Genomic DNA, 12,981 nt, shown 5'->3' on the forward strand with positions numbered 1-12,981 from the left:
ATCTGGGGAAGGTGTTAGTGGCAAGCCTTACCCTCACGTAGTGCAATGTGAGGAGACCGCGACTCGAACCTGGATAGTAATTCTTCTTCTCGTACAAAAATCAGTAATATATATATATATATATATTATTAATATTTATTACATATATACAAACGTATTCCCATATCCGTGTTTTTGAAAAATCGCCGTATTGCTGTATCGCGGTATCCGTATCCGTATCCGTATCACCGTATCTAGGCAATGTAGGCCGCCATTGCCAATGATGGACGTGTCCTCCAAGGAGAGGATGGCGAGTCCAGGAACGCCATCTTCAGCTGAGTTTGGAATTGGGTCGCCGAGCGCAAACAGCAGTGCCAAAAGTTGCAAAGTGCAGAAAGTGTCTGAACTTATTCTCTGTTGTTAACTGGATATGAAACTGCAAGAACTTTACTCAATGCCAGTTGTTACTCCTAACTGAATTGAACGAAGTGGTTGGGCTGAACTAAATGGGAACTGTAACACAAAGTCACAAACACACGGTCAGAACTAGTAAATGTACACGGTGTGACTTAATCCCAACACTGGAGCAAGAAAACAAAGAGCAAAAAAGTTTTTTATATTATAAACTCAGCTCCACAAGGTTTCTGCACAGCAGTTCTCAAATTCCTTGCCAGTGACAAACATTTACAAACCGAAATCTTCAGAAGGTCGGCTACAAAAAAATTGTGCTAGCAAGTGATAAGACGATCGCCGCATCGCCGGCCACACATTTCCATGACATCAGGGACTGCATGACATCTAGCAAAAACTAAAATATTTCAGCTACAAGCCAGTAACGAAGTCATCAGTGATCATCTAGCAATGGCGCGGCGGCACCCTCTGTGAGGAAGCGGCCGCATCTCGCGGAATCGTCGGAGGATGAAGAGGTGGAGACGCAGACGCACGCCTCCCGCGAGATGCGGCCGGGAGACGGAGCTGGGCGGTCGACGGCGATGGCGACTCCGTAGTGCTGTTATGCACTTTGCGCATGCGGGGTCTGCTCCGTCCGGGTTTTTTTTGGACCGCAAATCCCGTTTTTCTCGGCCTGCATCCGCGTGTTTGCAGTTTGCGGGTTGGCGTATCTGCTAGAGATGCTCTTACTTGGGCTTTGGGCTGCTGCGGTGTATTCCCTGCTATTGGACCAGCTCCCATCAGATGGTGAATGGACGAACAAGATTCACTACGTCCCTCTGCAGTTTTTCATCTTTACGTTAGAGGATCTCATGCGAGCCCCGTTCGATCCGGCACTTGCCCGAGACTAGCACTCGTTTCCTCAGAAATTAGATCAGGCAAAACAAATCAATCACACACAACCCGCACGGCTTTAACGCACAGGAGGCGGCTCCCACCAATCACGGCGCCGGCGGCAGCGGCCACGGAGGAGGGCGGCGGATCAGCGGCGCCGGCGATGGCGTCCGTGGCGGCGGTGGAGGGCGCGGCGGCCGCGCTCCGGTCGGTGCTGTCTCGCGGGCAGCAGGCGGCGGCGCGGTCGGGGCGCGCGCCGGAGTCCGTGCGCGTGGTGGCCGTGAGCAAGACGAAGCCCGTGGGCGTCATCCGCGGCGTGTACGACGCCGGCCACCGCTGCTTCGGCGAGAACTACGTGCAGGAGCTCATCGACAAGGCCCCCCAGGTTATCGCCCCCACGAAAAAATGCTTGAAACTTTTGCCCCCTTCCTGGTTGTGTGAATAAACTGCTGACTGAAACATGAATGGCTAATGAAACCCATCCAGTAGTTACGAAACCTACACGATATGTAATTAACATTTGGGTTGGGGAGGTCAGCTCACTCTTGATTTGACCCCGCGCAACAGCAACACAACTCAATATTGTGCATTTTACCGGGCGTGCTTCGTGCTAGTTCAAATCGCTTAGTTGTCTAAGCAAGCGTTCTTCTTGTTGCAGCTCCCCGAGGATATTGAGTGGCATTTCATTGGGAACCTGCAAAGCAACAAAGCCAAAGCCCTCCTAGGTTAGTGCACATATTCTTGTTTGGCTATTCTGCCAGAGATAAGTGCTCTCAAATATCTACCACCAGTTGCTTAGGTTTTTCTGATGAGCATTTTTTGTTTTCTTCTTAACCTGCAGCTGGTGTGCCAAATCTTGACATGGTTGAGAGCGTAGATGATGAGAAGGTATATGATCTACTTAATATTTTCCTTGTGGTTTACTCTGCAATTGCTCCTAGTTTCACGAAATAGTAACCTTTATTCCTTTAAGGCAATCAGTCATCAGTAGCTGCATTATTTTGGCTGCCTTCTCATAGCGTATCTCTTGCTTGGTGAAGATAAAATTATATCAATAGTCTCATCGAACTTGCTATTTCTCATAGGTCAGCCTCCGTAACAACCATGTTTGTACTTTATAATATTTCACATAATGATATTTTATTGTGTCACTTAGGAGTTACGCCTTAGGAAATAAAATTTGCATTGTTACTGTGTTTGTCTTGTTACCAGATTGAATTGTCGATCTTGCATAAGTAAGAAGGCTGAAGGTAATGTTTCTTCTTTCAGATTGCTAATCGTCTTGATCGAGTGGTAGCTGATTTGGGAGAAAACCTCTTAAGGTCTTGGTCCAAGTCAACACAAGTGGAGAAGAATGTGGGTACTCTTGTTCTCTTTTTCAATACAATTGCATGGTATGAACTTCTTAGTGTGTGGAGTGCATGTGGTCCTTACCTTTCAACATTTGTACTCAACACATTGTTTGTAGCTACTGTTAAGTGTTTGTAAGTGATCAATTTTTTTTGTGTGATATCATATTATTCTTGTATTAGCATTGCCACAGTGAATATCTCTAGTTCTCAAGCTCTATTGCCCTTTTGCAGCCAAATTTGGAGTGGATCCTTCAGGGTGTGCGGGATTAGCAAAACATGTCAAGTTAAGCTGCCCAAATCTTGTATTTTCCGGTTTGATGACAATTGGCATGCTTGATTATTCCTCAACTCCGGAGAATTTTAAGGTTATAATCTGAGACACAAACTTATTTGGGAATGATCTGCTTCATAGTGCTAAGGTATGATGTTTGTTGATCCCTTAGGCACTCGCTAGCTGCCGGAACGAGGTATGTGATGAGCTTGGAATACCAGAAGAACAGTGTGAGCTGTCTATGGGCATGTCTGCGGATTTTGAGCAAGCGGTAAGGAACAGATTACAAGAAGAGAACTAAGAGACACAAAAGCTGAATGACTAGTGGCTAATGACTCAATACTTTTTTTGTGTGTTTGTGCAGCACAAATGTCAGAGTTGGATCTACAATATTTGGTGCAAGAGAATACCCAAAGAAGAACTAGGACAACTATATATTCAGCTTTTCTTGCAGCGCTGCCCGCATAGAATATGTACGATCCTCATCTACAAATGAAATATTGGTGATAAATATGTATCCAGTTCCACCAGCATTTCCGCTTTGATTTTTTCACCATGTGCCATTAATAAAAACATTGTTCATATACCACCTGAAGGGCATAGTCAATCTTGTAGCAGTTCTATGCCTTGCAAATGGCAATGTCCAACCTTCTGTTTACTATTAATTGTCCTTGCTTCAGCAAAGCAAATCATCATTTAAGAACACTTATTTAATATCTAGGGAATCATCATGTTACTCCTTACCGAGTTAATAACCAGAGTAGTACCATTGTTCTGCAGATTTTCCTGTAATAATCTAAACTTCTTTAAGAACTCCCATGCTACACTGGTTTGGCTCTCGTAACTTCTATGGTTCCTGTTTTCGAGAAGAAAAAAATGCATTTCATACTTTAGTGAGTTTTTTTTAAAAGAATGTGTGATCTACATCAAGGTTCCAAAAGAATTTCACAAACTGAGATACAGTGATCCCAGCTTGGGAGAGAAGCTTTTCCACGCAGCTGAAGGAAACCACCGATCTGATTATCACATTTCATCCCTTTCATCAGATACCAAGCTCCATGTCTCCAAGTTTCTGAGATTGTTACACGCAGGAGCTCCTCAGCACTTAGTTAATATCGCCTTTAACGAACATGAAGTAAGATAGCAATCTTTGCATAAATAGTAAAATTCTCTTCGCTAAAATTCCCTCTTCGATTACAAATAGTTTGATACAGGATGGAAGATTACACAACTCGAATTTATGGACTAAAACTATATCACCATCTGACTACTCAGTAGAGAAGAGGCTCATCAAACCCTTAGGGTCAACTAATATAATTGGTCAATCTTCTGATATTTTTAGAATCCTGGAAACTTGGTTGTGTGGCTTCCTCTGTCGTGAAGTGGGACTTTAAACCTTTTCATGAGATGCAACTGACTTGACGAAGCGAAGCAGATGAAGAGCGTACAGTGAACTAGTGAAGGGTCTCTAGTTGTTCTCCAGCTTTGCAAACCTACAAGCTTACAACAGATAATGCACAAAATTTCATGGTCACATCCTTATGCCCTCACACGTGATCATTTCTCTCAGTCACTCGTATCTGGATCCTCACTGGCCATTGGCCAAGATCTCCCTACCACTAAAAAGTAAAAACATATACATATGTGGAGTCTTATCTGTGGTTTGGTGGGGTAAATGGAGTAAGCAAATCTGAATTTCAGTTATTGCAAAGTTAAATAAGTATCCGAAACCAGTAAAGTGAAACCTCATGATTCCAGTCACAGGAAGAATGATGGAAAAGATGTCAAGAGGAAAAGAATGATCTGAGTGGAACAATTGATGTCGAGAAACTATTGATGACATGGATACAACATGAAGAGTAGGCATCAGCTGATGATTGCAAAAGTAAAGTATGTGTAAGTCCTCCCACTAAATGAAATATAAGAGCCTCTTAAAACATAATTGCCGGCACACTCTCTTTTGGTTTTCTTTTGGTTCTTGGTTGGCAGCACACTTCTCTTTTTTTCTTTCTTTCTTTTTCTTTTTTCTTTCTCTTTTTCCTCTAGATGCCAGCATTGTTTCTTTTTTTCTTTTCTGTTTAGTATATATTTAGAGTTGCCGACATATGGCAGGCTCCATTTACAAATGACTGCTAGGAGTAATTCGATGCATGATGAGTGCCATCAATGATATATCCTCATGAATATATCAAAGAGGAACAATATGCAAAATCTACGTAATAGTCTAATGGATAGACCAATGGATTGATCCAAGGAGTCAATGGAATGATACAAAAGAAATGATTGGCTTTCAAGAGCTTTAAACTATTGGATGACTCTGTTTCCAAGGGACTGGACACCATAAAATGAACTCTCCCACTGAGTTTTATCGGAAAATAACAAGTGTGCAAACCCTATATAATAGGCTGACACTGATGCACAAATGAATGAAGTGACTTATACAAAGAGAATGGATACACCGGCGTCAGAATGGTACAAGTGGCTTATGCGAGATTGCAATGCATGAATTGTGATGACGAGTGTCAGAGGGTAGCAATTGAAGGATACAAAAAGAGTGACTGGCTTTCAAGAGCTTCTGACTAGATGGATACATAATTAACAAAGCTCACTAAATATTCAGATTGCACAAATGATGGTTCAGTTTTTGTTGCGTATGGCTCTGGTGGGACAAAATAATAATCTAAACATATGGGAGCTAGAATGTGACCAAATAAATTTGTGCACGATCTCAGGTAAACAAGCATTTGAATAAAGCGAGAAAAATAATACCGTTGCTCATGCCAGCATTCTTGTCTTCAGTTATTCCTTAACCTGCACTGGTATTACAACAATTTAAATTCTATATGAAGGCGTCTGGAAATTGTAATTTGTACATGATACCCATCTCTGACTCAACTAGCAATCAATACACTATATCCTACAATCTCCTGATTTCAAATATACAAGGGGAAAGAGCCATTTACCTTAGTGCAGATTGATATTGGGACAGCAGATTTGTTACTGCAAATAGGTGACCTAACTTGATGAGTGGAGAATCATCTGCCTATTGCCTCTAATATCTTTCAAGTAGAAAAAATTCTTGATTATTCCAGGATTCACCAAAACGCATATCACCCCTTGCCAGTTCAGCTCTTAGAATTTCAGGTTCAAGATAAATGGCAGATTCATACAGTTTCCTTGCCTGCAAATATGCCAAATATATTAATAGCTTGCCGAAGTGCACCATTATTGAGGAAAGGCATAGAGAATAAAATCATGAGAGACGTCTTTGCAGAAAACTTACCTTGCACATCATCGGGTAACTTGAGATCCGTTGCAGAATGGTCCAAAAGCTTCGTTCTTTTTGCAGGTTGACTGGTCCATAACCTGGATTGCTTCATATGCAGTGAATAATCCACCATTGCATGTATGAAGTTCTAGATAAGCATGAACCAACCTGAAGTATATCATGTTAGGATCAATTAGCAGAGCAGCAAATGAGTTTAACATGAACTTTTTTTGGCAGCAGTTCCAAGGCTCCAAGTCTATATTTTATTTACCTTGGTTTAGTCAGTACGTATTCGCCTTTTCGAATGACTTCCATTAACTTTTCTTACTTCTGTTTGACCTCGTCATTTCCATGACAACTCACATCTAACTCTTTTGGTGAATTGTGGATGTCTCCTTGGGCAGCTGACTGCATAGGCTGCACACAACCATGACCTTTAAGTTGTCGAAGTCGGTAAGCCTGTGTAGCCCTGCCAGGAGGCATTGAAGTTAGGCAAGTTTGCAGGTGTGCAGTGCAATAGTATCTAAACAAAAGACTGGGCAAATGTGAGTTCTGATTGAGATCATGCAGATAGAGAACAAGAATTGTACTACGCTGTTGAAGAAAAACTCAAAAAGAAATTTGTAAATTAACCTTAGGCAGTCATAATGGAGATCTTCTGAAGTCTTTGGATACATTCTCTTGGAGTGTGAACCTTCTGACAATGTTCCCTGGACCGATGAAAGGGGAATGCCAAAGTTAACAAAGGTTTCGATAAAAACAAGTTAACTAGGGTGATTCCTATTTATGCTATCAAAATCGGAAGAAGAAAATGGAGCTTATAGATCAAAATGGATCATAAAGTAGTGGTTTCAACAACAGTACTATTGAAAGTTTTGTTCAGTTCAGTAACTTACTAAGCGGTCAGCCTTTAAAGGGCGTAGCTTTCACATCTGTTGCAATACGAAGTATACCCAAGACTGCATACCATTTTCTGGAAAGGGAAATCAATACTTCAAAGATTTGAAAAAATAAATGCAACATTATATATGAAAACTGAGGAACCAGAGTGTTATATTATTTGAAAACTATGTTCAATTCTGGAACTTACGAAGCAGTAACATCTGCAGTAATTGGAACGCTAGAGCACCAACTCTTCACTAGTCACGGCAGAAGTGTAATTACAACGTATCAACAAGGCCACTAGAACAAGCATTAGAACAGCTGCACAAAAGGCCAAATAGATGGTGAATACATCAGAGGTTTCATCCAGGAAGGAAAACAGAGAAATTCTGTGATGCCATTAACTGTGGATCACACGGTTTCCCCAATATTTCTTTGCTGGAGTGAAGTTCCATTTTGGCTGTACTTACCAGGTTTATGTACATGAAGAAGATACCACACAGGAGATCCTCTTCTGTGTGAACTCTGTGCATCCATGGAGATAGTCCTACAAGGCTAGAAGAATGTACAACTCCCAAGAAGCCCTGCAGGATAGATAGAAATGCAGACTGTTCAGATTATTAAGTAATGAGGTAAATCAAACAAAAGAAGGTGACTTGTGTGTGTGGTATGATGAAAAAAGCAAGGGTAATTGTGAGGATTGAGGATGGGAACAAAACAAGGAAGCGCTTGTTACCTTGGATTAGTTTATAGTCTGATTAGTGGGATGGTCCCCACTAACCGTCTGCATCGCTGTTTTAGCTTCTCGTTTTCGCATTCACTGACATCCAACTCTTGCAGTGAGCCGGGGAGGCCATTCCTGGGCAGCGACCGGATGGCTGGACAACTCTCGATCTCCAATCTCTTGAGGTTGGTGAGCTTGTGCAGCCCTGCTGGGAGACACCGCAGCTTGATGCAGCCCTTGACACTTAACTCTTGCAGGGAACTCGGGAGGTCATTCCTGGGCAGCGACCGCATGGCTGGACACTTATAGATCTCTAATCTCTCGAGGCTGGTGAGCTTGCGTAGCCCTGACGGGAGGCACCGCAGCTTTTTGCACCACCGAAATTGGAGCTCCTTGAGGGAGGTGAGGAGGGAAAGGGCCTCCTCTTGCTGCTCTGTGAAGCGCTCCACCTCTTTGTTGAATTCAAGAGATAATCTGGTGAGGGAGGGAGCGAGGAGACGGCAGATCGGCTGAGCAAGGGCTCCTGCGATGTCGTCCGTCTCGAATTCCTGCAATTTGGAGGATGGCTGCTCTTCTCCACCCTGCAGCCCTCGCGCGGGGTCCCAACCAGCAAAGAAATTGGGGATATGGCGGACTTCTAATGTGGTGAGCTGGCCCTGGGTGAGGAGATGCAACAGGCCCTCGTGCCTTAAATGCTGGCCCCAATATGTAACTCTTAATTCCTGGAGAGAGGTGAGGTTGGAGAGGGGCACCAGCGTGTCCATGCCCTCCATACGATCTTCAAGAACGAGGCGTTGCAAGGAGGATTGGAAAGGGCAACAGGAAGAGGCATCCGAATCCTTGTAGGCGGAGAGGAATTTGGGGCAATTTTCTACTACGATTTCCTCGAGGGAGCGCATGGCCTGGAGACCTCCTCCTCCTCCTGCCCCGCGGGTCTGGGCAGTCAGGATAAGCTCTGGACAATTCACGATACTAAAATACTTCAGAGAATCGGAGAGATGGGCTGGTAAGAGCAGCAGCCCATCATGTCCTTCTTGTTCCGCAGCAACCTCCTCTGCTACTTCTTGTTGTTGACCTCTTCCTTGTGGATCCTGCAATTTAACAACCGGAGAAGCTGGCACTGATAGCGATGTTACCGGTTGTTTATGTTCGGCCTCTATGTCCAACCGTGTTATCTTGTCGCACTTATGTATTTGCAGGCGAGACAGATCAGGGAGATGAGAGAGTAGACGTGTTAGTTCCTGCCCGCTAGCAGTCCACCCTATTATATCAAGACGGGTAACCGGAAGCTGCCATTTCACATCACTTTTTACTAACGGCAGAAACACAATACCAGAATTACTTATTTTGAGGGTCTTTAACGAGGTTAGCATTTGAAGGTGTTTATTAGACAGAGGTGGGCAGTTTTCAAAACTCAATTCTTGTAGATGGGTTAACTTATCGAACGCCAAGACCGTCTCGTCTAGGCTTGGCAGAGCATCATTACCTTTCATTTTCAAAGAGACGGATGATTTGTTTGAGTAACTTAACAGCTCCAGACCTCTTCCTACATGTTGCAGTGTAACATTGCACAAAGTGCTACTATAAGGAGTAGGAGGCAGTGACAAGAGTTCTGGGCAATTCTCTATTTTAATCTCTCTTAGTCTAGGAAACCAAGTCACATTCAAATCTCCTTCCGGAGGGTGGCAAGTAGTATAAGATGAAAACGGGAGCTTAGTTAGTTCAGGGCAATCCTTCACAATGAGGACTTCTATTACTGAGAAGTACCAAGGGCAAAATTCATTTGCTACCCACCTTTTAAATCTTGGCAACCCAATGAGTTCTAGTCTTTTCAAGTTATGAAAGTTCGGACCTCTAATGCAACCGAAATACTCTTCTCCAGTCTCGCGAACCAGATATAGCTCTCCAAGGGGTGGAATGGATTCCCACTCAGTGCTGTCAAGTCGGAGAGCCTCCAGACCTCTAGTGGACAAATTTGCACCTAGCCATGTAGGGCAAGTAGAGCCTCCATGCCCATCAATGCATAGCTCATGAATATTGTTGTGTGGCCGAAGGCTTTCAAGTATTTGATCTTCTGCGGAAGGATTTGTGCTAGACCTTTTTTTATTCCAGTTGAGTGTTAATTTTTGCAAACGGTTTTTGTATGATAGTTTTGCTTCATGTGCCTCATTTACTACTGCATTCTCAAGATTATAAATGCCAAGTGATCCTCCTAGCTCTTCTAGTTTCCCCAGCTCCCTTAATTCAAAACCACCACTTTCTTTTCTAACTTCAAATCTCTGTAGCTCTTGTAAGCTATGTAGTTTTCCCACATTAAAAATATTTGAGTGGAATTCATCATTATGAGATAGAAAATGCCGCAGTTTTTCAAGGTTCGTCATATCTCCAAGCAAACTATGAGAACCGTACCAGTGTTGTATGTCTAGGACCCTTAATTGATAGAATCTCGAGATAATTTTTGGTAAATGTTCTTTACAGCCATAGTTTGGAGACACAAGTCGCAGGTAGCGAAGATGAACAAGTTTGGAGAAGTTGTGCAATAGAGACTGCACAGGGTAGTACATTGTTGACAAAAAGACAACACGCAAAGATTTTGCATTTTTAAATAAATCACTGAACATGCGAAGAAACATTGCATCATAACTTCCAAACAACATCAAAGTGCGCAGATTCTCAAATTTGATTATGTTCCTTATTTTATCTAGTCCTTTCTTCAAATTTTCTTCCTCAGCTCCATCCATACTATTAGCTGCACAACTAATGGACATGTGATAGATTGATGGTCCAATTTCTAGCGCTCTTGGACTAGAAGAAGCTATATGCAGACATTCTTGTGAGGAAACCTTCAAGGCTAAATCATGCAGCAGGTCATGCATAGTATAGTAGTGTCTACCAGAAGGGTATGTTTCTTTTTGAAAAATCCATAATTAACTAATTCATTCAGGTTGTGATGCCCTATATCTTCAGTTCTTTTGGTTATATGACCTGGATGTAAAATGTCAAGTCCTATCCAGAAGTGAATTAGCTCGTTATCGTCAAACTTGTAATCCTCTGGAAATAATGCACAAGGGGAAAAACATTGTTGCAGACGAAAAGGAAGGTAGTCATAGCTAAGCTTCAATGCGGGCATAATATCATGATCATGGGTTTGTGATTCCCATTCTCTACTTTCAAGAACTCTTGTCCAATGATCTACAGTTAGGTCATGCCTCAGCACTCTACCCACAGTTTTTGCTGCAAGAGGAGAACCCTTCAATTTTTCCACAATCTTTTCCCCAATTTCAAGCAAGTTTTCATCATTACATTGTTGATTACTTTCATAAAAAACACATGATAGAAAAAGACTCCGATATTCTTTTGGCTCCAGACCTTCTAGTTGCAAGAGTTTATCTCCTTTCTTAACCATTTCAGCAACTTCAAGGAATCGGGTTGTGATTAGAATTGTGTCTCCGTTTCCCTGCACCTTTTTAAAGGGAACCAGAAATCTATTCCACTCATCTTCATTACCATATTTCCATATATCATCCAAAACAAGTAAAAATCTTCTGTTTTTTAGTCTTTTTTCAATCAATTTCTGAAGTTGGTCCAGGTTTTGAACCTCATTATCCGGTCTGTCATTTTTTTCATCTTCAGCTTTAGGTATCGAGCTCACAATCTCTCGTGTCAACTTATACACACTAAATTCGAGAGATACACACACCCAAACTCGAATTTGGAAATGATCTTGCACTTCTTTGCTGTTATATATGTACTGAGTGAGTGTTGTCTTTCCTATGCCCCCAGGACCAACTATAGGAAAAACAGTGAGACCTCTATGAATGTGTTCAGCCTTTGTAATGTCCTCGACAATAGTGTTTTTCTGGAGATCCCTCCCATACATCGTTGACTGTAAAGCTTGTGAGGTGGTTATGGTCCTAATTGCAGAAGCTGCATTACTAATGCCGCGGCTAGAACCCATTAAATCTAGCTTGGCAACGACAGAGCCTGAGAACTCTAGGCCAAGAATGGTGGAGACCTTAGCACACAGGGGCTTTAGTTCTTCCGTAATACATTTCATTTTTCTAGAGACGTCCACCCTATCAAATTTCAACTTTGGTACTCTAGGGACAAGCTTACTATCATCCCGAACAGATAGAGTAGGAGAAGAGCAGATAAGTCGTTTACCGAAGGCCTGGGCGGTGGAGCGAGCACGGGATGCCAGCCGGCGCACGCACTTGCTGGACTCCTCATCAGACTCCTCGTCGGAACCATGAGCAGTCGACGAGCGCGAGGCGCAACAGACCTTCTTGGCGGCGTGGGCGGTGGTGCAGACACGGGAGGCGAGCCGGCGCACGCATTTGCTGGACTCGTCGTCAGACTCCTCATCTGAACCGCGAGCAGTCGACAAGCACGAGGCGCAACAGAGCCGCTTGGTGGCGTGGGTGGTGGTACGGGCACTGGAACCAATCCGGCTGTCGCTGGAACCAGGAGCGGTTGACAGGAACGAGGCGCAACCGAGCTGCTTGGCGGCGGCAGTGGCGGCGTGGCGAACGTCGCGGACGAGGTTGCGGCCGCACCCGACGTCGTCGACGGCCTCGAAGGTGTCGTCGAGCTCGTCCTGGATGCGGAAGTAGTCGAGCTCGTCGAGCACGTCCTCGGCGCTGTACGCCAGGCGGCGCAGCTTCAGCAGAAGCTCCCCCAGCGCGTGGCTGCGGATCTCCCTGCCGCGGGCGTTCTCGAGCATGGCCTGCGCGTAGAGGAGCTCCGTCTTGAGGGCCTCAATGTTGGGTTCGAGTTCCGTGGTGGCCGCCCACGCCTCCACCAGGCCGTCCGACAGCGGGCTCAGCGCCTTGCCCACAACCCATCCGGCCCCCCTGATGGCGGCGGACTCCATGGGCGGTGGCCGCTAGCTCTGCAAAGCAATACATTGGGACAGAGAGTTGGGTTTACTGCCTGAATTGAATTGCAGTTCATCGGGCTTGTAGGCGTATCGACGGAGCAAGATATCGGGTTCCACGTATTAAAAATACTAAAAATAATTAAGCTAGAAACGCTGAACATTTTGCAAATGGAAAACAGATTTTAAGACTTAGGTGCATATATTTTTTTTCCATATACTTATCCTATGTTTTTATGCAAAGTCAAAATTCACCTATCGTTACTAGGAGTAAAAAAAGAAATGGCAGATGAAATTTCACGTTTTAAAGTTTTTTCTTCTTGTTGTTAAGTTGTTATTGATCCT

The 12,981-nt window shown here is 43.7% G+C and overlaps 1 long non-coding RNA gene and 2 pseudogenes across 4 annotated transcripts in view; 1 reads left to right on the top strand and 2 right to left on the bottom strand.

Moving 5' to 3' along the window:
* Positions 1-1,426: 1,426 nt before the first annotated feature.
* LOC124706647 overlaps positions 1,427-12,981 on the top strand; it is a 59,836-nt pseudogene continuing 48,281 nt past the window's right edge.
* LOC124706648 overlaps positions 4,192-12,981 on the bottom strand; it is a 60,821-nt gene continuing 52,031 nt past the window's right edge. The window contains exons 1-7 of one of the 4 annotated variants that reach the window (XR_007004506.1): positions 7,051-7,105; positions 6,788-6,864; positions 6,426-6,623; positions 6,170-6,302; positions 5,850-6,067; positions 5,656-5,702; positions 4,192-4,386 (exon numbers count right to left, since the gene is read on the bottom strand). This is a non-coding gene — a long non-coding RNA (uncharacterized LOC124706648). Of the gene's footprint in view, positions 4,387-5,655; positions 5,703-5,849; positions 6,068-6,169; positions 6,323-6,425; positions 6,624-6,787; positions 6,865-7,050; positions 7,106-12,981 lie in introns of those variants that run through there. The other 3 variants (XR_007004508.1, XR_007004507.1, XR_007004505.1) reach the window with 3 other exon arrangements.
* On the bottom strand, positions 7,311-12,633 carry LOC124706643 (annotated as a pseudogene).

This window comes from Lolium rigidum, chromosome 4 (genome assembly GCF_022539505.1).
Source record: "Lolium rigidum isolate FL_2022 chromosome 4, APGP_CSIRO_Lrig_0.1, whole genome shotgun sequence".
Taxonomy (NCBI): Eukaryota; Viridiplantae; Streptophyta; class Magnoliopsida; order Poales; family Poaceae; genus Lolium; species Lolium rigidum.